Here is a 25,920-nt window from a genome sequence, read left to right on the forward strand (position 1 = left end):
TTATTACAACCCAAAATGATTACTTGATAAATTTACAGTTAGTTGCCATTATCTGCCACAAGTTATAATTATACATAATTGATTCTCAAAAGTAGATGGGCTGATCTACAATAGATCTACCTCTGCAGCTATAGCAGCTACAACATCATCGGGAAGACGCGGGACGCTTCCCACGCGCTTGCGCTGGGTCTGCTGGAGTCTGGCCATCTTTCCTAACTGTTGTTGTGTGATGAAGAAATAAAGCAAGAGTGAGCCTTACAGCTCGCAAGATAATATGTAGTGATAACAATAATGTAAGTATCTAACTGGATACTTACTAGAATCTTTTATCATGCGTAAGATAATTACTTACTAGATATAAGTAAAAACAAGGGATGAAGTTACCAAATACTTCACTATACTTATATCATATAAAAAGCTGCTTGAACTACCACTGTTCAAAGTATAATGAGCTTTCAACAGTTCATCAGATAGATGAGACTACAAGACAAGATTTGAATAGATTAAATCTTTGAAATATTATTAAAGGAAGTGAAGTTATGATATACTTCATTAAGTTCTGATATATATATATATATATATATATATATCCACATATACATCTTCTTTATACGTTTCCTGAAAACCTCTGTCATGTAAAGTATGAACAGAGTTTGAAACATCCAATAAATTTTGGGAAAGGAAAAGAATTTTGGCATAAACCAGGTATCTCGCTGATCAGGCAAAGATACCAATAAGTAACCTTTTCTACTAGTAGATGGACGAATTCCCCACTGGTCATCACCCTGGTCTCAATAGGACCTTATGCTGGACTGCCACTCAGCCACTTATGCATTTGATGGACTCCCACTGAGCCACTTGCGCTATCATGGACGCCCACTGAGCCCATGTTGCTTATGCCGACTCAATAGATGGACTTACTTCCCGAACGTTGGGTAAGTAATCAATTCATTTACCAAAACTGCAACCTTGTTGCGAATATAAAATACACCACAGAGCCGGATCCCTCAGGTTTTGAGCGAGTATTTAAATCCCCTTAAAAAGGAAGATCTTAAATATAAAAATGAGTTTTGGGATCCGCTCTAACTTTTAAAAATCATTTTGAAGACTCGAAAACACTTTAAAGAGTGTTTGGAGTAAAGCTGATTTAATGAAGTAAATCAGTCCCCAGTATATTTAGAAAATATTTGAATATTATTATTTAAATAATATTCCCATAAAGAATAATCTTTATAAAAATAATTGAAGTAGAAGTATTAAAACTTATACTTGAAACGAGTATTAAATAACCAAAGATATACTTATACGAAAGTACTATCTTTATTTGGATAATCGAAAATAAGTTTGATTATTGACACCTTATTATTTAATAAAATAAAGAATATATTGCAGTAATAAGCGGAGTCATAATACCTCGAATGAATATTATAAATAATATTCATAAAATAAAGGAGTCATACATCCTCAAATGAATATCCAAGTAATATTCAATAATGACATAAAAGAGTCATAAGCCCTCGAATAATATTCGAAATAATATTCAATAAATAATATAAAGAGTCATAAGCCCTCGAATAAATATTCAAAATAATATTCATTAAATAAAATAAAGTTATCGAATAAACCTTATTCGATTAATAGTTTTGAAAACTATAACCATATATATATATATATAAATATATATGTATATAGTTACATATATACAAAATCTACTCGGGATCCTCGACTCCCGGTTTAGAAAATATTTCCACCTTTTTGGGTCCCTATACTAAGGGTATATGCAAGTTACCGCTATCCTCTAGCATAGGTATTATCAACTGAATAAGCATTTGAACCAACAGATATATAAATCAAGAATACGAAACAGGCATGCATATATACCATATCACATGCTACAATATATCGCAAGAATCTGCTATAACAAATATGCATTTAACGCAAGATCATGCATATGCACAAATACATCACAACAACAGTATAACGGGTAGAAAACTTGCCTGAGCGACTTGGGGTGATAAAAGGCCCGGGACGAGTCTGGTAACCTATAAACAACAAGTAAGTTGGAATTAAACCAAAGTCACTTGTAATTCTATACGTTAACTAACTTAGACTCTAACGCTTGTTTTGCGCTTACTGATTCGCTTAAGTCACTCGGGTACCCTCGGCTCCACCATTTTTAATAATTTAACCTTTATGAGTTTTAAGGCGATTCCTTCGTGAGTGTCTTACCAACTGCCTAACACACTTACCATAAATGTTTCATACATTACTTAACCCTTTTTGGTCTTTAACCTATGTTTCAAAGTAAGGCGAGGGGAAAAGTTTCGTTCGCAAAACGCCGTTACATGAAACGGTCGTTTCTCCTAAACCGTGCATCGGAATCGAACGAACTACATATCAAAACGAAGCTCGTAACATGAGCTATCTAAACATGGCAATGGTCATAATCTAGCAGGGGGTTCTCGGGTCCTAATGTTATGCACAAAAACAGTCTAAGGAAAATCGGACGTTACAACGGCTATGTTTACGCGATTTCCCAATTTAAAACCATTCAAAACCAACCCAATTCAACCTCAAATCCAACATACAACCAACATCCATCCTTATCACATCATAACAACCCCAACCAATTCAATTTTAACATTCATACTTATGCCTAAGCTTAACTTTAACCATACTTAAGTTCTTTTAATCAAAACAACAACATCTACCATTCCATTTCACTACCATTTCAAATTCCAAACTCTAAATCTCAACATCAAGCTACAATATCACCCTACTAATCAAAATCATCTTATAATACATAGGAATCTAGGGTTTGGAGATGATATACCTTCCTTGAAGTGGTGGGAGGAGCTAGGAAGCCTTAAGAAGCTTTGAGAAGCCTTAGGAATGCTTGGATCTTCAAGGAAAACAAGAAAAAATTCAAGTTAAAAACTTGAAAACACTATTCATAGTCTTCTTCTTTGATTAAATGAAGAAGATTGAGAAGGAATTGATGGCTTAAACTCATGATATAGCCCTAACTAAGCATGAAGATGATTAGGGAATTAACTCACCAATTTAGGAAGCTTGGATCTTTGATTTTGAATTTTCTTGCCTTTTGCAATAGTAAAAAGCCGAGAGCTCTTCAAGAACAATGCCTTGGTTTCTTTTTGATTTTTGATGAAGAATGAATTTTCTTGGCTTGGTTGATTTGTTTTTGTGTTTGATTTAGTCAATTACCTATTTGCCCTTGATTTTGTGTGGTTAAAAAGCCACCACATCTCCTTCCTTCCCATGTTATGCCCATGTCATGTGGTGATGTCATCCTTCCCTCCTTGTCCTCTTCTCATTGGTTGGGTGACATCACTCTCTCTAATCCCTTTGATTAACTCCCTAATTGTTTGCCTAATGACCGCTGATCTGTTATATGGTTCGCTTAACTTTCGTTCTCGTTTATCGTTTGAAGGATCATACCCGGGATCTTATTACTTAGGTTCCCTTAACCTTTCTCAATACATTATATTCCTTTTTATGATCCTCTATTATAATCCTTTAATTTAAATCCTTTTTATCCTGTTACCTTATACTCAATCCTTTTCGTATCTAGTGGATTTCCGGGAAAAACCAAAGTGTTCGGAATTGGATCGGCGATCTTTACATACACTCATATACCATATAGAGTACTAATAAAATCTCAGAATATCCATAATAGAACCCCTACATAGTGTGGCATGAAAAGTTTTCTCATTCAGCAAAAACACTATTCACAAGGGTTACAAAAAGTTGAAAATTTTGGGGGTTATTACAGAATTAACTGAGTCCTTGAAGAAAGAAGAAATTTTGAAGAAGCAGCTTGATCGTGAACAGGAGGTGATTAAGGCATGGAAATCATCTAGAGATGTCCATGCTCAAATCACCAAAGTTCAAGGTATTGAGTCCTTCTGTGATGCAGCCTAGAAAAAGAGTAAAGAGAAGCTGGAATCCAATTTGGTTGAAGGATTGCTAACAGATGTAGACTCAACGGATGATGAGAGTCATCTGTCGGATAATCAAAAAGGTTATCCATCGAGTGACATAAATCCTCATCTGTCGGCTGTGAGCAAACCTGTGAGTAAAGCCAAACTTGCCAAGTTAAATGAAAAATATGGATCAGTTTCTGAAAACTTTATTTCAGGAGAATCAAGTCAATTAAAGAAGGAGAAGAAAGTGAATGTTGGTCATTTGTCCATCAAGCAATTGAATGACAAACTAGAAAAGATTGAGGTTAAAACAGAGGCTAAAAAGAAAAACAATAGAAATGGGAAAGTAGGGATTAACAAACATAAAAACTACACACCTGATAAGTATGCTCCAAGAAAAATCTGTGTTAAGTGTGGAAGTGTTAATCATCTGTCTGTTAATTGCAAAAGTGCCATGCCTACTTCTATGACTGTACCACCTTCTTTTCCCAACATGAGTGTGATGCCTTCTATGCCTATTAATGCTATGTCTACACAGAATATGAATGCACAATTTGCTAATATGCCATTTGTACCTAATCCTTATTATGCTGCATTTAGTATGCCTCAAATGCCACTTAGCATGCCCTACTGGAATAACATGTTTGTAAATAGCATGTCATTTCCTGTTAATCAAAATGTGCATGATAATTCTGTTTTAATGAATGGTTTCAAGGGTCCAACTCAGATGACTAAGGATGAATCTGATATCCCCAAGTCAAATGAGATCAAACCTAAGAAACAAAAGAAGAAAGCTAACAAGGCTGGACCCAAGGAAACTTTGGTACCAAAATCAACTTGATTTGATTTTAATGTGTGCAGGGAAACAGAAAGAATCTGTGGTACTTGGATAGTGGTTGTTCAAGACACATGACTGGAGATTCTACCCTGCTCACAGAGTTCAAGGAAAAAGCTGGCCCAAGTATTACTTTTGGAGATGACAACAAGGGTTATACTGTGGGATATGGCTTGATTTCAAAAGATAATGTCATCATTGAGGAGGTTGCCTTAGTGGATGGTCTCAAGCACAATTTGTTGAGTATCATCCAGCTTTGTGATAAAGGCAATTCAGTAACCTTCAATACAGAAGCCTGTGTTATGACAAACAAGAGGAGCAACAAAGTGGTTCTCACTGGAGTGAGAAAAGGAAATGTGTACCTAGCTGACTTCAACTCATCAAATGTAGAATCTGTTACTTATCTTCTCAGCAAAGTAAGTCAGGATGAAAGTTGGTTATGGCACAAGAAGCTATCCCATTTAAACTTCAAGACCATGAATGAACTTGTAAAGAAAGAACTGGTTAGAGGTATTCCTCAAGTGGAATTTTCTAAGGATGGACTACGTGATGCTTGCCAAAAGGGAAAGCAAATCAAAGCATCATTCAGAAAGAAGCTTGATTTAACAATTGAAGAACCTTTGCAACTGCTACACATGGATTTGTTTGGACCAGTCAATGTGTTGTCCATCTCAAGGAAAAGATTTTGCCTAGTAATTGTAGATGATTTCTCAAAGTTCTCTTGGACATATTTCCTAAAGTCTAAAGATGAGGTTAGTAAAATCATCATCAATCACATAAGGCAAGTTAACAATCATCCTGATTTCAAAATTAGAAGAATCATGAGTGACAATGGAACTGAGTTCAAGAATTCTGTCATGAGAGCATTTTGTGAAGAGAATGGGATTATGCATGAGTTTTCAGCAGCAAGAACACCACAACAAAATGGAGTAGTAGAAAGAAAGAACATATCACTTATTGAAGCTGCAAGGATAATGCTTGAAGAATCAAAGTTACCAACATACTTCTGGGCTGAAGCTGTAAATACTGCATGCTTATTTCTTTGGTTAATCAAGCAAAATGCATGACTCCCTACCAATTGTTTAAGAACAAGAAGCCAACTCTAAATTTTTTCATGTCTTTGGCTGCAAATGTTAGATCTTGAGAAATCAAACTGATCAAAATGGGAAGTTTGATGCTAAAGCAGATGAAGGAATTTTTGTTGGATATGTTGTTGGTAAAGCATACAAAGTCTACAATCTGAGAACCAACATTGTTATGGAATCAATACATGTTGTGTTTGATGATAAAAAGATTGAAGGACTACAAGATGGAGATTACCATGAGAGCCTCAAATTTGACAATGTGGAGATGGTTAGTGATGACAGTGATGATGAAAGTGATCAAGAAACTACAACTAAGGACAGTACAGAAAAATCTACAACCAATGAAGCTAATAACTCAACATCCATCGAGTTATAAAATGCTTCATCCGTCGGCAGACAATCTGCATAATCCATAGGGAGACAATCAGCTTCATCCTTCGGAACTCAAAATTCACCATCCGTCGGGTCATCAAAAGAAGCTGAAAGTCAGAATAGATCACTTAAAGAAAGTTCCTCTTTCTCAAATCATAGATTTACAAACTCAGGGGGAGTTTCTAATAATCAAAACTCAATCACACATCAAGACAACAATGAGGCCTCTTCATCTAGAGCTAATCTACCTCAACAAAGAAAATGGACAAAGGATCACCCCTTTGAGCTCATCATTGGTGACGTATCTTCTAGAGTTCAAACAAGGAGAGCAACTCAAGAAGAATATCTATATAGCAGTTTCCTATCTAAGGAAGAACCAAAGAAGGTAGAAGAAGCTGTGTTGGATCCTGATTGGATTTTAGCTATGCAGGAGGAGCTAAACCAATTTGAAAGGAACAATGTTTGGAAGCTGGTACCTAAGCCTAAAGGAAAGAATCCAATAGATACCAAATGGGTATTCAGAAACAAGATGGATGAAAATGGCATAGTAGTCAGGAAAAAAGCTAGATTGGTTGCTAAGGGCTATTGTCAACAAGAATAAATAGATTTTGATGAAACCTTTGCTCCTGTTGCAAGATTTGAAGCCATCAGAATCTTCTTAGCCTATGCAGCCCATGCCAATTTCAAGGTCTATCAAATGGATGTCAAGAGTGCTTTTCTAAATGGAGATTTGGAGGAGGAAGTCTATGTCAGTCAGCCTCCTGGTTTTGAAGATCCAAATCTGCCTGATCATGTATACTATCTTTTGAAAGCACTCTATGGATCGAAGCAAGCACGTAGAGCCTGTAATGACACTTTGTCAAAATTTCTTTTAGAGAATCACTTCACTAAAGGTACTGTAGATAAAACTTTATTCTTTAGAAATGTTAATGGCTCTAGCAAACTTTTTCAAATTTATATAGATGACATAATTTTTGGCTCTACAGATGAAAAACTTTGCAAAAAGTTTGCCAAATTGATGCAAAGTAAGTATGAAATGAGCATGATGGGAGAACTAACTTACTTTCTTGGTTTGCAAGTTAAGCAAGTTAGTGATGGAATATTCATTAGTCAAACTAAATACATTTATGATCTTTTAAAGAAGTTTGAAATAATGGATTTCACATCTGCAAAAACTCCCATGGCCACTGCAACTAAACTTGAATTAAACACTACTGAAAAGTCTGTGGATATTTCAAGTTATAGAGGCATGGTTGGCTCACTTCTATACTTAACAGCTAGTAGGCGAGATATAATGTGTACTACATGTCTTTGTGCTAGATTTCAGGCTGATCCTAGAGGATCTCATTTAATTTCTATTAAGAGAATTTTTAGATATCTCAAAGGTACACCAAAACTTAGCATTTGGTACCCTAGAGATTCTAGTTTTGATCTAACTGGTTATTCAGATACAAATAATGCAGGTTTTAGAATTGATTAAAAAAGTACAACAGGAACCTGTCAATTTCTAGGAAACAAACTTGTGTCCTGGTTCAGTAAAAAGCAAAATTCAGTTTCTACTTCTACAGCAAAAGCCGAATATATTGCTATTGGCAGTTGCTGTGCACATATTTTGTGGATAAAAACCAATTGCTAGACTATGGTCTGCAAGTGGAAAGAATTCCCATTTTCTGTGATAACACAAGTGCAATTGCCATCACTGAGAATCCAGTTCAACATTCAAGAACAAAGAAAAATAGACATCAAGTACCACTTCATAAGGGAACATGTAATGAATGGTACTGTGGAACTACATTTTGTTCCAAGTGAAAACCAGCTTGCAGATATATTTACCAAGCCACTGGATGAATCCACCTTTTCAAGGTTGGTAAGTGAGTTAGGTATGCTTAATTACTCTTGAATCTTTTCAGATATTTTGCAAGTTGTAATGTAGCCAGAAATTTAATTGATTTTTCAGCATTGGATGAAATTTTGGCTAAGTAAAAATTTACATCCCGACGGATGATCATTATCCATCGAGTTCGATCATCCGTCGGAATACAATTTATTAATAAAATCAATTACTTTTCTGGAATTTTTATAACTCGACGGATAACTGATTTATCCTCATCCGTCGAATTATCTCAATCCTAGCCGTTAATTTTCTGAACATTATCCATCGAGTATACTTACAGTTTGTAAGCATAACGTGACAGATAAGTGATGGAATTTTTACAGTTTATTTTTTTTATCGGCTATTTTGGGCAATTTTTATTGGTCACTTTATTTTACTTTATTATTTTTTACAGCTATTTGGTTTTAAAAGTATAAAAGCAGAATTCATTTTCATTACTTTTCTTTTATCATTCTCAATTCATCTGCTCTAACTTCTTTCTTTCTCAAAAGCAATTACCCTCTCTCTCTGTGCAATTTTTACTCTCTAACAATGGCACCAGTCGTCAAAATCATGTCTCAAACTGGCTTTATCTATGAGAAGAACAATTTCACGGCTCTAGTGAACAATGGGATTGAATAGTCTGGTGACTACCACAAAATTATGGATTGTGTGCAAGGTTGTAAGCTCAAATATGCCATGCTAGAGTCTCCCACTATCTACTGTGAGGTTGTGGAGGAAATATGGACGAATGCAGTGTACAACTCAACTGACAAGACCATCACTTTCACTATTAAAGGTAAGGAATTCTGTGTTAATAGTGACATTGTTAAAGCATGCTTTAGGATTCCTGATAATACTGTCTCTACTCCACACACAGACACTAATATTGTTAACATGTTGAACTCCACGGGTTATGCACTTTTCATCTCTAAATTAAGTGAAATTAGGAGATTGGGTATTAGGAAATAATGGAGTTTCCTGTGTGATGTAGTTACTAAAGTATTTTCTGGAAAAAATAGCAATTTTGATTCTGTTAATATCTCCATGCTCAACATGCTAGTAACTGATAAATATTTCAATTTTAGTGATCTAATCCTGTTTGAGTTGGGGTTTAAGTTAGGGGAGCTTAATAAGAGGGGTAAGAGTGTTTATTACGCTCGATTTTTCATGATGCTTGCTAACCACCTCTCTGAGGACATTGTGCTTGAGAACCCAACCAACAAGTTAAACTGTTGGGTTCAAGAGAGAAGAATTATTGCAGATCTCAATAGAGCAGATCACCACAAAGAGGTGCCACTTTTCTACTTTCCAGTAATGGAGGCACCTCAGGTAAGTGAGGTAATTTCAACTGTCCCTACTCTCTCAACCTCAAACACTTCTTTGTCTTCTAGTGTAGTAGTGGCATCTGTGTCAATGACCAGACAGATGCCTACCCAAGCTACAAAACCAAAGTTTCAAAACCAAAGACAAAGAAAGCCCCCTCTGGTGTCTCTCAAAAGATGCCAGTTGTAAAATCCACTAAACACAAAGAGGGGAGTGTGAAGGTGGGAAAGACATGTGAGGGACAGGGTGAAAATCAAAGAAGCCCTAAGGATAAGGATGGTGAGCATAGTGTACCCAAACCAATCCACACCACAGTTTCCCAACAAACTATGGTTGTTAATAAGGATAAAAGCTCAATTTTAGTTTCATCCTCCCAAAAGGATGTAACTATTGAAACAAGCTCTCAACCAGGAGCACAGAACAAAAGGGCTAGGGACACAAGTTCACCACAAACCTACACAAGAAAGAAGAAAACTAAAACCCTTGGGGATGCACAGGGTACACACATAGTGCAAACTGGAGCTAAAGACCCAGTCACTGCACCATCTCAAAGTCAAATTGATATGGCTCCAACAAATGTGGAGTCACAGCCAAAATATGTACAAATTGAAACACCCCAAATACCAAATTCTCCCACACACTCTTTGGATGTTGACATGATTCAAACATCACAACCATATTCTCCATCTTTAACTCTGTTGGATAAGCCAAAAATCCATGCAAGTGAGCATCATCTTCTAGATGATTTGTTGGCTCACTTGCCATTTCTTTCTGAGACTGTTGAGACATCTGTGCCAAAATTTTCATCAATCTGCATAGAGACCACAATAGTCTCCACTCCAAACTCATTTATTTCTACTCACTCGAAGGATATTGTTCATCCGTCGAGTAGTGATTGTATCCCAACGGATGTGCCTAACAGCAGTCATCCGTCGGATAGTCAAATTACTAACCCGATGGATATTTTTCATCCGTCGGGTGTCTCTACACAACTCCAAAGTTCAACTATAGTTACAAGTGCAGATGACTTAGTAATTATGCAATCACTATTTGGATTGAGGGAAGGTAGTGACTTAAGTGAGAGTCTGGGTTGCTCCCAGGAGAAAGGAGAGAAAAAGAGTGATCCAATGCAGTCCATTTCTTCAGGACTGGAAAAAGTGAGTGTGAAGAGTCCCACCTTAGATGGTGAAGGTGAGGGTGTGAGGGTGGGGAGCCAAGGTGAGACCTTGATGCAAGAAAAGAGAGATAATGAGAGAAATGTAAGTACAGGAGATATAAGGGTCGGTGTTATTGCAAGTGAGTTAATGAATGTCCAGGATGCTAACAGGGAGGAACTATTTCAGCAAAGTCAAGTTGTTGTAGATTCCACCTCCTTGGATGCTGAGGTATTTACTCACCCTGTTCCAGCATACCAACTTCTAGCTGAACAGGGAAATGACAATGCAGAAAGGATGCTAAATTTGGTGCACACCATACAGTCCATGCAAAGAGCTAAGGATGCCATCACAACTTTGCCTTCAACAGCTGGTGATGTTGATTATGAGACTGGTGGTTCAGAAGAATTCTTTGAAGGTGAGGGTGGAGATAGTGAAGAAGAGCCATTGGATATAGGGGAGAAGTAGGCCCTAGTTCTAGATCAGGTATGCTATCTTGGGCATTTTCAAAACAGTGTGATGAACACTATTTCAAGACAACCCTGATTCAACTTATACATCAGACACATTCTGCTCTTTAAACCACAACAAATGCCAACACCAAGAAGCTCCTTCAAGCACACCTTGCTTCTCTGTAACTACAACAAATCCAAGGTCTTCAATATACTCAGGATATCACCACTATCAAAGGTGATATTGATCAAATGAAAAGGGACATCTCTGAAAGGTTGGACTCTAAACTTCCTGAAGCTACAATGCTCGACATTAAGAGATAACTCAGGAAGAATTCTGATATTGCTACAAAGATAGATGCCTTGGATACAAGAATGACAATAATGGAGGCCTCTCTCACGGAAATTCATCTCCACCAAGCACAGCAAATAGACTTACTTCAGAAACTGGTGGCTGCACAGACCTCCTCCTCTACTCAGCTTGCTGATAACAAAAAGGGGAAGAAAGAGAGTTCTAGGAGTGAGGGGGAGCAAAAAGTGCTTAACATTCAAGTGAGTAAAGCAATTGTGCCAACAATTGCTTTCACAAAGCCACCAGCTAAAGATAGCATTGATCTAATAAATGAAGCAACAACCACTTTGAGAGCAAGTGAGAAGAAGCAGTTTAGTCCAATAAACTGGGAGAAAATTGACGAGGATATTCAAAAGAAATTTGGTCTAGCAAAGAAGCCAGAATAATCAGGCATTCATCACTCTCAAGTCAGGCAAATTTCTGTGAATGATATGAGCATGAACTATCTGGAGAGAGGCCAGACATCTTGCATCAAATCCCCAAAGGCAGATCTAATCATGAAGACAAAGGTGAACTACCCAAAATCTTCACTAAAGAACCCTTTGGACACAGTGTATAAGACACCAAAGCCTGATGAGAAGAAGCCGTTGTCCAGGTCTATAGTATTCTACAAAGATCCTGCAGATTCAATTCTAAAAAGGAAAATTGCCAAGATTTTCAGAAATGGTAAGGAAATTTGTGTGGTGGCTGGGCATCCTCAATTTGTTGAAGCAAAAAGGGAAGAAAAGGAAAGATTGAAGCAAGAAAAGAAGCAAGTTGCTCTGGATGTTAAAAAAGCTCAAACAAAAGAAGGAGCAAGTTACTATCTTGGCCAAGTTGCAAGCTGTAAAACCCATACAACAAATTTCTGCACAACCATCTATAACTATTGAATCTCAAGATCAAGTAGTGCAAGATGAACCTCCACAGACAAAGAAACCAAGGTACAAGCAAAGAATCAAGAGAAAATTGGATTTCAATGATGCGGAGATGGAAGAATACTTTCCCAAAGAGTCTACTTCTACAACAACTCAAGTATCCATGCCCTCTGTGGCACATGAAGAATTCAAGATAGATCCATCCAAGAATTTCCATGGTGAACCTATCATTCCAAAGGATGAGCCAATAGACTGGGATAGTCTACCAATTCCAGAACTCAATCTACCTCATTTCATAAAGCCAAAGAAAACAAAGACTAGAGCAGTCAAGAAAGTGAAGCCCTCAACTCTCAAATCCAAGTCCCTAACCAAAGCTCAAACCAAGGTCAACAAGGGAGATATCATGTACATCTGTGACATCAAGGAATTCTCTGATCTAAACCTCTATCTAGATGAACTGGAAGAAGTTAGAGGGATTGATGCTTACAGGAATCTACCTGAAAGGTTAGTATTCAAGTACAAGGGAGGAAAAGAGATAACATGGCCACTTCACAGGATTCTTTAAGAGAGCCAATCTATACTGATAAAAGTTTATTCATCCTTTAAAAAGAACTTTGGATTCAATGTGACAGCTAGAAGATTAGTTCTAAAGAAGATTGAAGAACTGAGGAGTATTAAAGCCAAAGATGCACTCCCAAACACTTTAACTATTCCTTACATAGGGAGTATAGTGCAACTAAGGTCCTACTGGCTGATGGAATTCATGGATGATAAGGGAGTTAGAAGATTCTTCAGATTAGAGGACCAGTTGAGCATCTCTAGCAATGAGACTCTTCTGGAAATGCAAGGAATGCTAGACCTCTCAGAATCTGATGAACTTGAATTCCACAGACAGCTCCAAAATCAGATAGAAGAAAACAACAGGAGGCTTGGGAAGAAATCCAGACAATCAAGGAAATAGATCAATTTGCTCAGACAAGAGGAGCACCTTGAAAATGATTGTGAGCAAATCTTTGTACACTTTGTCTTGTAAATTTTTCAGTAAATAATGCAGCACTTTTTAGTTTTATCTACTACCTTTTAAATCTGTATTTTTAGGGTGTTTTGTTATCATCAAGTTTCTCTTACTTTATGGCTACAATTCTAGTAGGCATAAATTGGGAGAGATTGTTGGGAATATTTTATGAACTTCATTATTACATTAACAAAACACCTTAGTAGATTTAACTTAGTGAAAAATGTAGCACTCGACGGATGATCAAATATAGTCCCGACGGATGACTCAATATAGTCCCGACAGATGATGATTTGACATCCATCGAGTGAGTATCTTATGTAACAATAAGTATTGTAACACATTTCTGTGAACAACTTTGTATAGATCATGTAGTAGCATATGAGTCATGTTGACTATTATTAGATATGCAGAATAGGCTGATTAATTGTAAATATGAGATGTCTTGTAATTCTGCATAAGTGAAATGAAGTCAAGTGTTAAATAGCTACCCGACGGATGATCAACAAAGCAACCCGACGGATGATCAACAAAGCTACCTGACGGATGACAAGCATGTACCCGACGGATGATCAATTTAAATATATGTTGAAAGTGACAAGACAGTCACATGCGTTGGGTGTTTACAAAAGGAATGTGGGAGCCTGTTTAAGAGGAAATGAAGAACAAAGAAGCATTACCATTTCTATGCAAGTTAAGAAGATTTTCAAAGGTGCTGGAATAGAGTAGTGAAGCAGCATGGAGTTTGAGTTGATAGTTTTGTTTTATTATCCTGTCTTATTACCATGTAAACTTGGTGATATATAAACCAAGTGTCGCTAGTGAAACAAATAACTAAGCAAACACTTTTATAAGAGAAATATAAAAGGCTGTAACTGTTAAGAATTTCTCTATAGTTTGTTTATTCACTTGTAAAGCAGTTGTGAGACAATTTATTCTTCACAGAGTTCTTAAATCGATATATATATATATATGTATGTATATATATATATATCTGGTGGATACTTTCAAATCCACCAAAAAGTTTTAAAACTTGTGTTTTTATTACTTTATGTTTTTGATTTATTTAACTTGTGATTCCGTAACTTGCAAATCAAAACACTTATATATATATATAGTTTGAGTTAGAACATTTTATAGTTCAAGAAAAAGTTTACTAGAATTACATTCAACCCCCCCCCCTTCTGTAATTCTTGCTACATTGTTAGGGACTAACATCTATTCAGAGAAGGTTTTGTTCTTGTACAAGGAAATGATGTAAAAGAAGAAGCTGAGAATGTTGAAGAAATGATCATTCCCAGGAAGAAGAAATCAACCGCTGACATTGCTCAAGTTAATATAACAAATACAAATGTGTCTCTTGAAGCAGGCACAAATCCTGAGAAAAAGGAAAATCTTGATGCTGTGAATCTGAAAGCTGATCTTGATACCGATGAAGAAGTGATCAAAGTATTGGATGAATCAATTCTTGATGCACAGGAAATAATTGACAGAAGGGAAGCTGATCAAGCTTGTAATGACTATGTGCAAAGAATTCTAAATTCAAAGAGAGAGCTATGGAAGAAATCAAAAGGAAAGATTCATAATTTGTCTACAAGATATGCTCCTCTCAGGAAGAAGGATAAAAGATGGAAAGGTATCTACTCATTTAGTTATCCTAAAGGATTCAAGCATATTGATTTTGTGTCAGTAGGGCTAGGGGATCCTACTCCAGAACAGAAGAATTTTGATAAGTCCATCTTCTTGGGTGGAACATAATGAAAAACTAAAGCTTATCAAAACTCGTACGAGAGGAGGTATTGATCATTCTGGAATGGAAACTTTGAGGTCTGATTTACTTGACACATATACTCTGACTGATAATCTTGGTGAGAAGATTACTCTGTCACATCTTGAGAAAGTTGAAGCTGTAAAGATTGTCTACAGAAAGATAAATGATAATGATGTCAGAGAGGATATTCTGTACTTCTTGAGAGATGGTAAATTGAAAAGTTTTACTCTGCAGCAACTCTTGATGAAGACTGTGACAGAGTTGAAATATATTCACTATCTTCTTAGAGTTGAGGACAATGTCACCAGAAAATGGTCTTCTATGATACTTGAGAGTATCAGAAGAAGAGTTATGACCAGAGAAGACAAATACAATGGTGATTATGTTCCTATGTACAGAACTTACATTGGTCAAGAAATGAAGATAAAAAAGGGAGATGCGGTTCTGAAAATTTTTCTCAACAATCCTCAGTTATCTTTCAGTCCTGATCATGAAGATGTCAGTTTAAGCTTTATGTTAATTAGTGATCTTGAAATAACTAAGAGTTCAATTTATAAATTAAGATCAACCATTTATCAGCTTGGGGAAGATAATGAAGAAAAGAAAGAGTTGAAGAAAAAGCTTGTCAAAGTCCTTCAAGACAAGGTGGAAGAAAGGTTAAACAGATTTCTGGAAATAACTGTCAGTTATCTTAGGATACTGAAGTAAACCTTATTTCTTTTACATTTTGTAACTTAGTTTTGGCATCATTGAGAATGGAATTTATGCTTCATTATATTAAGTATAAATTGGGGGAGATTGTTACGTGTTGATTCTCAATGATCAGGAGAAGCTTAGGATCTGGTTATTCTGGATGTCATCAGGATTTGATGTGTGTTGTGGATATGTTGTGAACTTGATGATTTAATTAAAAAAACACCTTTGTAGATTTTACTTAGTGAAAAATGTAGCACTCGACGGATAAGGAATATAGTCCCGATGGATGACTCAATATAGTCCTGACGGATGATGATTTATTATCCATCGAGTGAGTAGCTTGTGTAATAATGAGTCTGTAGCACATTTCTGCATACACCTTGTTTAGATTCTGTAGTAGCACTCAAGTCATGTTGACTTTAATTAGATATGCAGAATAGGTTGATTAATTGTACATAGATGATGTCTTGTAATTCTGCATAAATGAAATGAAGTCAAGTGCCAGATAGCTACCCGACGGATAAACAACAATGCCACTCGACCGATGATCAACAAGGCAACCCGACGGATGATCATGTACCCGACGGATAATCAATTCAAACATCTACTGACAGTGACAACACAGTCACATGCGTCGAGTGTATGCAAAAGGACTGTGGAAGCCTATTCAACTGGGTTTTAGAGAACAAAAAAAGCATTGCCATTTCCATGCTATTATGAAGATATTCAAAGATGCTAGAACAGAGTAATGAAGCAGCATAGTATTAGACTTGATAGGTTTTGTTTTATTATCTTGTCTTATTACTTTGTAATCTTGGTAATATATAAACCAAGAAGTAGCAAATAGAATAACAAGAACAAGACTAAGAATATTGTCTCAGAGAAACAAGTATAAGCTGCATCCTTAGCATTTCTCTGTAAACTTAGTTGTTCATATTTGTAAGCAGCTGTGAGCTAATCTTGCTACACAGAGTTCTCTTGATATAATATATATCTCTGGTGGATACATTCAAATTCACCAGAAAGTTTTTAAAGACTTGTGATTTTAATTACTTATATTTTAATTTTACTAATTTCTTATTCCGCACTTTGCAAATCAAACGCTTATATATTATTAAGATAGAACATTTTATATTTTTGAAAAAGGTTCAAGAATTCCATTCAACCCCCTTCTGTAATTCTTGTTGCATTGAAAATAAGGGCAACGGGCTGGTAGCAGAAAATGAAGATTCTTTGAGCCAAGATGATATGGAGGATATTGTTGAACATCTTGCATTTCTTTCCAGAAGATTTTCCAAGCTCAAGTTCAAGAAGAACTTTGGAGCAGCTAAGCCAAATAGAAACATGGTGGATAAATCAAAATTCAAATGTTTTAAATATGGCTTAGCAGGGCACTTTGCCAGTGAGTGTAGAAAGTCAGATTCCAGCAAAAAGAAGTTTGATCTTGTGGATTATAAACAGAAATACTTTGAGTTGCTCAAAAAAAAGGAAAGGGCTTTCATTACACAAGAAAATGACTGGGTAGCAGATGGTCTGTATGAGGATGATGATGTCAGCTATGTCAATCTAGCCCTAATGGCCAAGTCTGATGAAACAGAGACAAGTTCTTCCAAGTAATCAGGTAATCACCACTAACCTTGCATATTTATCTAAAGCTGAGTGTAATGATGCAATAAATGACATGTCTACAGAATTATATCATTTGCGTGTTACACTTAAGTCTCTTACTAAGGAAAATGCTAAAATCAAATAAAGCAATTTGTTTTTAAGTGAGAGGAATAATGTGCTAGAGTCTCAGTTCATTGAATTTGAAAAATTGAGAATTGAGTGTAAAATTGCTAAGGATGAATTAACTGAGTCCTTGAAGAAAGAGGAGATCTTGAAGAAGCAGCTTGAACGAGAACAGGAGGTGATTAAGGCATGGAAAACATCTAGAGATGTTCATGCTCAAATCACCAAAGTTCAAGGTATTGAGTCCTTTTGTGATGCAGCCTGGAAGAAGAATAAGGAGAAGATGGAATCTAATTTGGTTGAAGGATTGCTAACAGATGTAGTCATCCGTCGGATAACAAAAAGGGTTATCCGTCGAGTGATATAAATCCTCATCCGTCGACTGTGAGCAAACCTGTGAGTAAAGCCAAACTTGCCAAGTTAAATGAGAAATATGGATCAGTTTCCAATAATTTTGTTCCAGGTGAATCCAGTCAAGTGAAGAAGGAGAAAAAGGCTAATGTTGGTCATATGACTGTCAAGCAATTGCGTGACAGACTGGAAAAGATTGAGGTTAAAACAGAGGCTAAAAAGAAAAATAATAGAAATGGTAAAGTAGGAATTAACAAGCATAACAACTACACACCTGATAAATATGCTCCTAGAAAAATCTGTGTCAAGTGTGGTAGTGTAAATCATTTGTCTGTTAATTGCAAAACTGCCATGCCTACTTCCATATCTGTGCCACCTCAATTTCCCAACATAAATGCCATGCCTTCTATGCCTATGAATGCTATGTCTACACAGAATATGAATGCACAGTTTGCTAATATGCCATTTGCAACTAATCCTTATTATGCTGTATTTAGTATGCCACAAATGCCATTTAACATGCCTTACTGGAATAACATGTTTACTAGTAGCATGCAATTTCCTGTTAATCAAAATATGCATGATAATTCTGCTGTAATGAATGGTTTCAAAGGTCCAACTCAAATGACTAAGGATGAATCTGATATCCCCAAGTCAAATGAGATCAAACCTAAGAAACAGAAAAAGAAACCTAACAAGGCAGGACCCAAGGAAACTTGGGTACCAAAATCAACTTGATTTGATATTGATGTGTGTAGAGAAACAGAAAGAATCTATGGTACTTGGATAGTGGTTGTTCAAGACACATAACTGGTGATTCTACCCTGCTCACATAGTTCAAGGAGAGAGTTGACCCAAGTATTACTTTTGGAGATGACAGCAAGGGTTATACTGTGGGATATGGCTTGATTTCAAAAGACAATGTCATCATTGAGGATGTTTCCTTAGTGGATGGTCTCAAGCATAATTTGTTGAGTATCAACCAACTATGTGATAAAGGCAATTCAGTAAACTTCAACACTGAAGCCTGTGTTGTGACAAACAAAAGGAGCAACAAAGTAGTTCTCACTGGAGTGAGAAAAGGAAATGTGTACCTAGCTAACTTCAACTCATCAAATGCAGAAACTGTTACTTGTCTTCTCAGCAAAGCAAGTGAGGATGAAAGTTGGTTATGGCACAAGAAGCTATCCCATTTAAACTTCAAGACCATGAATGAACTTGTAAAGAAAGAACTGGTTAGAGGTATTCCTCAAGTGGAGTTTTCTAAGGATGGATTGTGTGATGCCTGTCAAAAAGGAAAGCAGATCAAAGCATCATTCAGAAAGAAGCTTGATTCAACAATTGAAGAACCTTTGCAACTGCTACACATGGATTTGTTTGGACCAGTCAATGTGTTGTCCATCTCAAGGAAAATATTTTTCCTAGTAATTGTAGATGATTTCTCAAAGTTCTCTTGGACATATTTCCTAAAGTCTAAAGATGAGGTTAGTGAAATCATCGTCAATCAGATAAGGCAAGTCAATAATCATCCTGATTTCAAAGTTAGAAGAATCAGGAGTGACAATGGAACTGAGTTCAAGAATTCTGTCATGAGAGCATTTTGTGAAGAAAATGGGATTTTGCATGAGTTTTCAGTAGCAAGAACTCCACAACAAACTGGAGTAGTAGAAAGGAAGAACTTCTCACTTATTGAAGCTGCAAGGACAATGCTTGAAGAGTCTAAGTTACCAACATATTTCCGGGCTGAAGCTATAAATACTGCATGCTACACTCAGAATATTTCTCTGGTTAATCAAGCAAAATGCATGACTCCCTATCAATTTTTCAAGAACAAGAAGCCAACTCTAATTTTTCTTCATGTCTTTGGCTGTAAATGTTATATCTTGAGAAATCAAACTGATCAGAATAGAAAGTTTGATGCTAAAGCAGATGAAGGAATTTTTGTTGGATATGCTGTTGGTAAAGTATACAGAGTCTACAATCTAAGAACCAACATTGTTGTGGAATCAATACATGTTGTGTTTGGTGATAAAAATATTGAAGGACTGCAAGATGGAGATTTCCATGAGAGCCTCAAATTTGACAATGTGGAGATGGTTAGTGATGACAGTGATGATGAAAGTGATCAAGAAACAGTATCAAAGGATAATGCAGAAAAATCCACTACCAATGAAGCACAAAATTCAACATCTGTCGAGTTGCATAATGCTTCATCCGTTGGGAGACAATCTGCTTTATCCGTCGGGAGACAACCAGCTTCATCCATCGGTACTCAAAACTCACCATCCGTCGGGTCATCAAAAGAAGCTGGAGGTCAGAATAGATCACTTAAAGAAAGTTCCCCTTTCTCAAATCAAAGATCCATTAACTCAGGGGAGTTTCTAATAATCTAAACTCAATCAAACATCAAGACAACAATGAGGCCTCTTCATCTAGAGCTAATCTACCTTAACAAAGGAAATGGACAAAGGATCACCCCTTTGAGCTCATTATTGGTGATGTATCTTCTAGAGTTCAAACAAGGAGAGTAACTCAAGAAGAATGTTTATACAGCAGCTTTCTTTCTAAGGAAGAACCAAAGAAGGTAGAAGAAGCTTTGTTGGATCCTGATTGGATTTTAGCTATGCAGGAGGATCTAAACCAATTTGAGAGGAATAAGGTATGGAAGCTGGTGCCCAAGCCTAAAGAAAAGAATCCAATAGACACAAAATGGGTATTCAGAAACAAGATGGATGAAAATGGCATGATAGTCAGGAACAAAGCTAGATTGGTTGCTAAGGGCTATTGTTAACAAGAAGGAATAGATTTTGATGAAACATTTGCTCCTGTTGCAAGACTGGAAGCCATCAGAATCTTCTTAACCTATGTAGCCCATGCCCATTTCAAAGTATATCAAATGGATGTCAAAAGTGTCTTTCTGAATGGAGATTTGGATGATGAAGTCTATGTCATTCAGCCTCCTCGTTTTGAAGATCCAAATTTTCCAGAATATGTTTACTATCTTTTGAAAGCACTTTATGGACTGAAGCAAATACCTGGAGCCTGGTTTGACACTTTGTCAAAGTTTCTTTTAGAGAATTACTTCACTAGAGGTACTGTAGACAAAACTCTTTTCTTTAGAAATGTTAATGGCTCTAGTATACTTGTTCAAATTTATGTAGATGACATTATTTTTGGCTCTACAGATGAAAAACTTTGCAAAAAGTTTTCCAAATTGATGCAAAGTAAGTATGAAATGAGTATGATGGGAGAACTAACTTACTTTCTTGGTTTACAAGTTAAGCAAGTTATTGATGAAATATTCATTAGTCAAACTAAATACATTTATGATCTTTTAAAGAAGTTTTGTAATAACCCCAAAATTTTTGAACTTTTAGTAACCCTTATGAATAGTATTTTGCTGATTATGCTGAATAAGAAAACTTTCCATGCCACACTATGTAGGGGTTCTTCTATTGTTATTCTGAGATCTTATTAGTACTTTATATGGGATATAAGTGTATGTAAAGATCGTCAAAATCCAAATTCGAACACTTTAATTTTTCCCGAAAATCCACCAGATACCGAAAGAATTGAGTATAAGGGAACAGGATAAAAAGGATTTAAATTCAAGGATTATAAGAGGGGATCATAAAAGGAATATAATGTATTGAGAAAGGTTAAGGGAACCCAAGTAATAAGATCCCGGGTATGATCCCTCAAACGATAAACGAAAACGAAAGTTAAGTGAACCGTATAACAGATCAGCGGTCATTAGCCAAGTAATTAGGAGCTAATCAAAGAGATTAGTGAGGATGATGTCATCAAACCAATAAGAAGAGGACAAGCATGGGAAGATGACATAAGAATGATGACCTAAGCATGACCAAAAAGGAAGGAAGGTTGGTTGATTATAAACCACACAAAATTCACCATGGTTAAAAGGTAATAAATCAAAACAAAAGTGGATCAACCAAGCCAAACAAATCAAAAAACACAAAAACAAAGTTGACTCTCATTATTCATGAGAAGCTCTCGGCTTTTCTTGTTTTTCAAAGAGAAAAATTTCAAAATCCAAAATCTAACCATTGTTTAATTGCAAGGTAATTTTCCAAGGTTCCTTATGATTAGTTATGGCTATCCTAGGAGTTTAAGCTCCAAATTCCCTCACAATCTCTTTCAAAAAATCATTTAAGAAGAGAGTGAATAGTGTTTTCAAGAAATTTAAATTGTTTGATCTTGTGTTTTTGGTTAGATTAAGCTTTGGTTAGGACTTTCAAGGGTGATTCCAAGCTCCTTAGTTACTCTTACTCACCAAGGAAGGTATAATCTCTTAACCTAGCATTGTTATTGAATATTAAGAGCTTATTATGAGTAGGATAGTTCATGAGAAGCATGGTGATTGAATATGTAGAGATTAGTTGGTTTTGTGATGTTTTTGGAGTTGTAAATCTTGGTTATTAGTTAATGAACTTAAGAATAGTTTTAGTTCATGTTTGAGAATAATATAAATTGTAAAACTTGAGGTGTTGGGGCTGTTGTAGTGATGTATGGATGGAGTTTGGTTTTATGGTTGAATTGTGATTGAATTGTGGTTGATTTGGAGTAGGATAAAATTTGGTAATCGCGTAAACATAGCCGTCGTAATGCCCGATTTACTTTAGACTATTTTTGTTCTTAACATCAGGACCCGATAACTCACTGTTAGGTTTTGACCATTGCCATGATTATATATTTCATGTTACGAGCTTCATTTTGATATGTGGTTCGTTTGAATCCGATATACGGTTTAGGAGAAACGACCGTTTTAAGTAACGGCGTTTCGCGAACAAACCATTACCCCTCACCTTACTTTGAAACATTGGTTAAAGACCTTAAATGACTAATTGGAGTATGAAACATTTATGTAAAGTGGATTAGGCAGTTGGTAAGGTGTTCGCGAAAGAATCGTCTTAAACTCTTAATGGTTAATTTATTAAAAATAGTGGAGCCGAGGGTACTCGAATGACTTATCTGATTCGTTAAGCGTATAAGTTACCATAAGTGAACGTTAGGGTTCAATTGGTTAAAGTCTAGTTTCTTAAGCGACCGGGGTTTAATTCCGACTTATGTTGATGTTCATAGGTTATCAGACCCACTCTAAGCTTAAGTCTACCCCGGAACACTCAGGCAAGTTTTCTACCCGTTATACTGTTGTTGTGATGTATACATTTGTATATGCACTATCTTGTGATAGATGCATGGTGGTTAATTAGAAAATCTTGCGATATATTGGAGCATGTGATATGGTATATATGCATGTCTGTTTCGTAATCTTGATATTTATTGTTGATTCAATTGCTTATAAGTTGCATAATACCTATGCTAGAGATAAGCAGTAGTTGCGTATACCCTTAGTATAGGGGACCCAAAGGTGAACATTTTCTAAAACCGGGAGTCGATGTTCCCGAGTATATTATATATATTTATATATATATATATATATATATAGATATAGTTTTCAAAACTATGAATCGAATAAGGTTTATTCGATAACTTTATTTTATTAATGAATATTATTTTGAATATTCATTCGAGGGCTTATGACTCCGTTTATTTTATTAATGAATATTATTTTGAATATTCATTCGAGGACATATGACTCTGTTTATTTTATTTAATGAATATTATTATTTGAATATTCATTCGAGGACTCATGACTCCGATTATTTACTAATTAATATTCTTTATTTTATTAAAGAATAATGTGTCGATAATCAAACTCACTTTTGATTATTCAAATAAAGATAGTACTTTCGTATAAGTATATCTTTGGTTATTTAATATTCATTTCAAGTATAAGTTTTAAAACTCCTACCTCGATTATTTTTATAAGGATCATCCTTATGGGAATATTATTTAAATAATAATATTCAGATACTTTCTAACATATCGGGACTGATTTATTTTATTAAATCAGCGTTACTCTAAATATTCTTTAAAATGTTTTCTAGTCTTCAAAATGATTTTAAAAGTTAGGGCGGATCCCAAAACTCATTTTTATATTTAAGATCCTCCTTTCGAAGGGGATTTAAATACTCGCTCAAAACCTGAGGGATCCGGCTCTGTGGTGTGTTTTATATTCGCAACAAGTTTGCTATTTTGATAAAAGAGTTTTTGATTACTTACCCAACACTCGGGAAGTAAAATTCTTGGAACAAGTTAATCCATTAATAGGTATCGCCTGGTAAATATCGGTGAGTTTTCCTTTCCAACTAGATACGACTTCTTGGTGGAGCCGTATCAACAAGTTTCTACTTGGGGAAAGGGGGGACGAGCTTTACATTTCAGAGTCATGGATTTCATCTGAACTAGGAGTGGCATAAGTGATCGAGTGGTGCCGGCCCAGCCTAATTATATTGGCCCAAATGGCCTGGAAGTTCCGCTAAGACGGTCCATTCCTTAGGAGTCCAGTGTTTGGTTGACAAGTAAATCCGACAGGTTCTCCTCTACATGTAGAAAATGGTGGGGTTGCACTACTATGACTGATCATCGTAAGTGGTCTTCCTGGCGCGGTAAACTCCCGTAATGAGTTCATCATCCAGTTGGATATTTCTGCAACACTACCCAGAGCACTTCGATAGAAAGGCTACGGCTGGGCGATTGTTGAGTGTTGGCAGGGTCGAGTTTTCAAAATGATGTTTCCATCAAATAAAGTATCTCGTAACTTCATTTCTTTTGAATGATATTTCAAAGATTGATTCTATACAAGTTATGCCTTGTAGCTTCATATATGTGATGAACTATTTATACCTTGAATGGTGGTAGTTCAAGCAGTATTCGGAAAAGATATAAGTATATTGGAGTATCTTGTAACTCCATCTTTTCAACTTATATCTAGTAATGATTATCTTATGCATGGCAAAGATTTTCAGAAAAACGTTGAGACAAGGTTAGATATATGAGATCACCTTGCAACGATATTTTTATACAGTTATAAACTGGAACTCTGTGTATATTATGCATGGCAGAGGATTTCGAAGATTTTGAAAAGTATATATATATATACTAAATATTTTGCGACTTGGTCGCATTAAGAGGTCAAACTTGGTTCAATTCTTCTTGACCAAGACTTTCATGAATACTATGAGAATGCTCATATATTGTTAATCATTATACATATTATTTCGGTGGGCTTGTTGCTCACCCTTGCTTTCTTCTTTCATCACACAACATTAGATAGACAGGATGAACAGGACCAAGCTCCCAATTCGCAAGCGGATAGGAAACGTTCCGCAGTTTCCTATAGGCGTTGATGTCGCTGTAGCTGAGGTAGGATCTACCAATAGGCTAGGCTTTCAACTTTTGATGTACCAGACTTATGTATCTTTATGAGTTGTAATAATGGCAAAAAAATGTAAATTTATTCAGAAACCCTTTTAAGGTGTAATGGCATATAATTGTGGAATAAAATGACTCGTGTTATTTTTGGATATTCATCTCTGAGACTATAACTTGTGGTGTGTGTGTTTATTGTGGGGTCACAGTACAGAGTAGTTGATTGTTTATTAAGATTGGGTGTTATTAAGGGAAATGGAAATCGTGACAACCAAGATCCCCGACCCCGCATTTGGAGGTGTTACAGAAATGGTATCAGAGCTAAGCGTTATAAACCTCAGAGATGATGTGACGTTAAGATAATAAGTTCACTAAGATAATAAGAACTCTTGCCAAGTTCATAGTCGGGCTACCTAACGTAGTACTGACAGTTAAAACCCTTATGGGAACCCTTATAAATATCGTGATAGAAGTGTAGTTCGTTATCGTATATGGTAGTGGGACTCCGAACCCTGAGGTTGAGGAGCAACAGCGCAATGATATTTTATTACTAATTGGAGATCGGATTGTGGATCCGATAGAGCGTCCTAACGCAGGACCGGATGATGTTCATATTGAGGACGTAGCAGTTGAGGACGTTGTCCTAGAAGGGATTGTTGTTGAGGAGGATCCTAACCAGAATGAATAAAGGACCACTGAGGAATTGATGACCATGGTTAGGGCGACTACCAGAGGTAGGATTGGCCGGTCACTATCGGAGGTTCGTTCAAGTTTGTAAAGATAGTAGCCCCTTTAACGCGGCTTACTCGT

This window comes from Apium graveolens, chromosome 7 (assembly GCF_009905375.1).
Source record: "Apium graveolens cultivar Ventura chromosome 7, ASM990537v1, whole genome shotgun sequence".
Lineage (NCBI taxonomy): Eukaryota > Viridiplantae > Streptophyta > Magnoliopsida > Apiales > Apiaceae > Apium > Apium graveolens.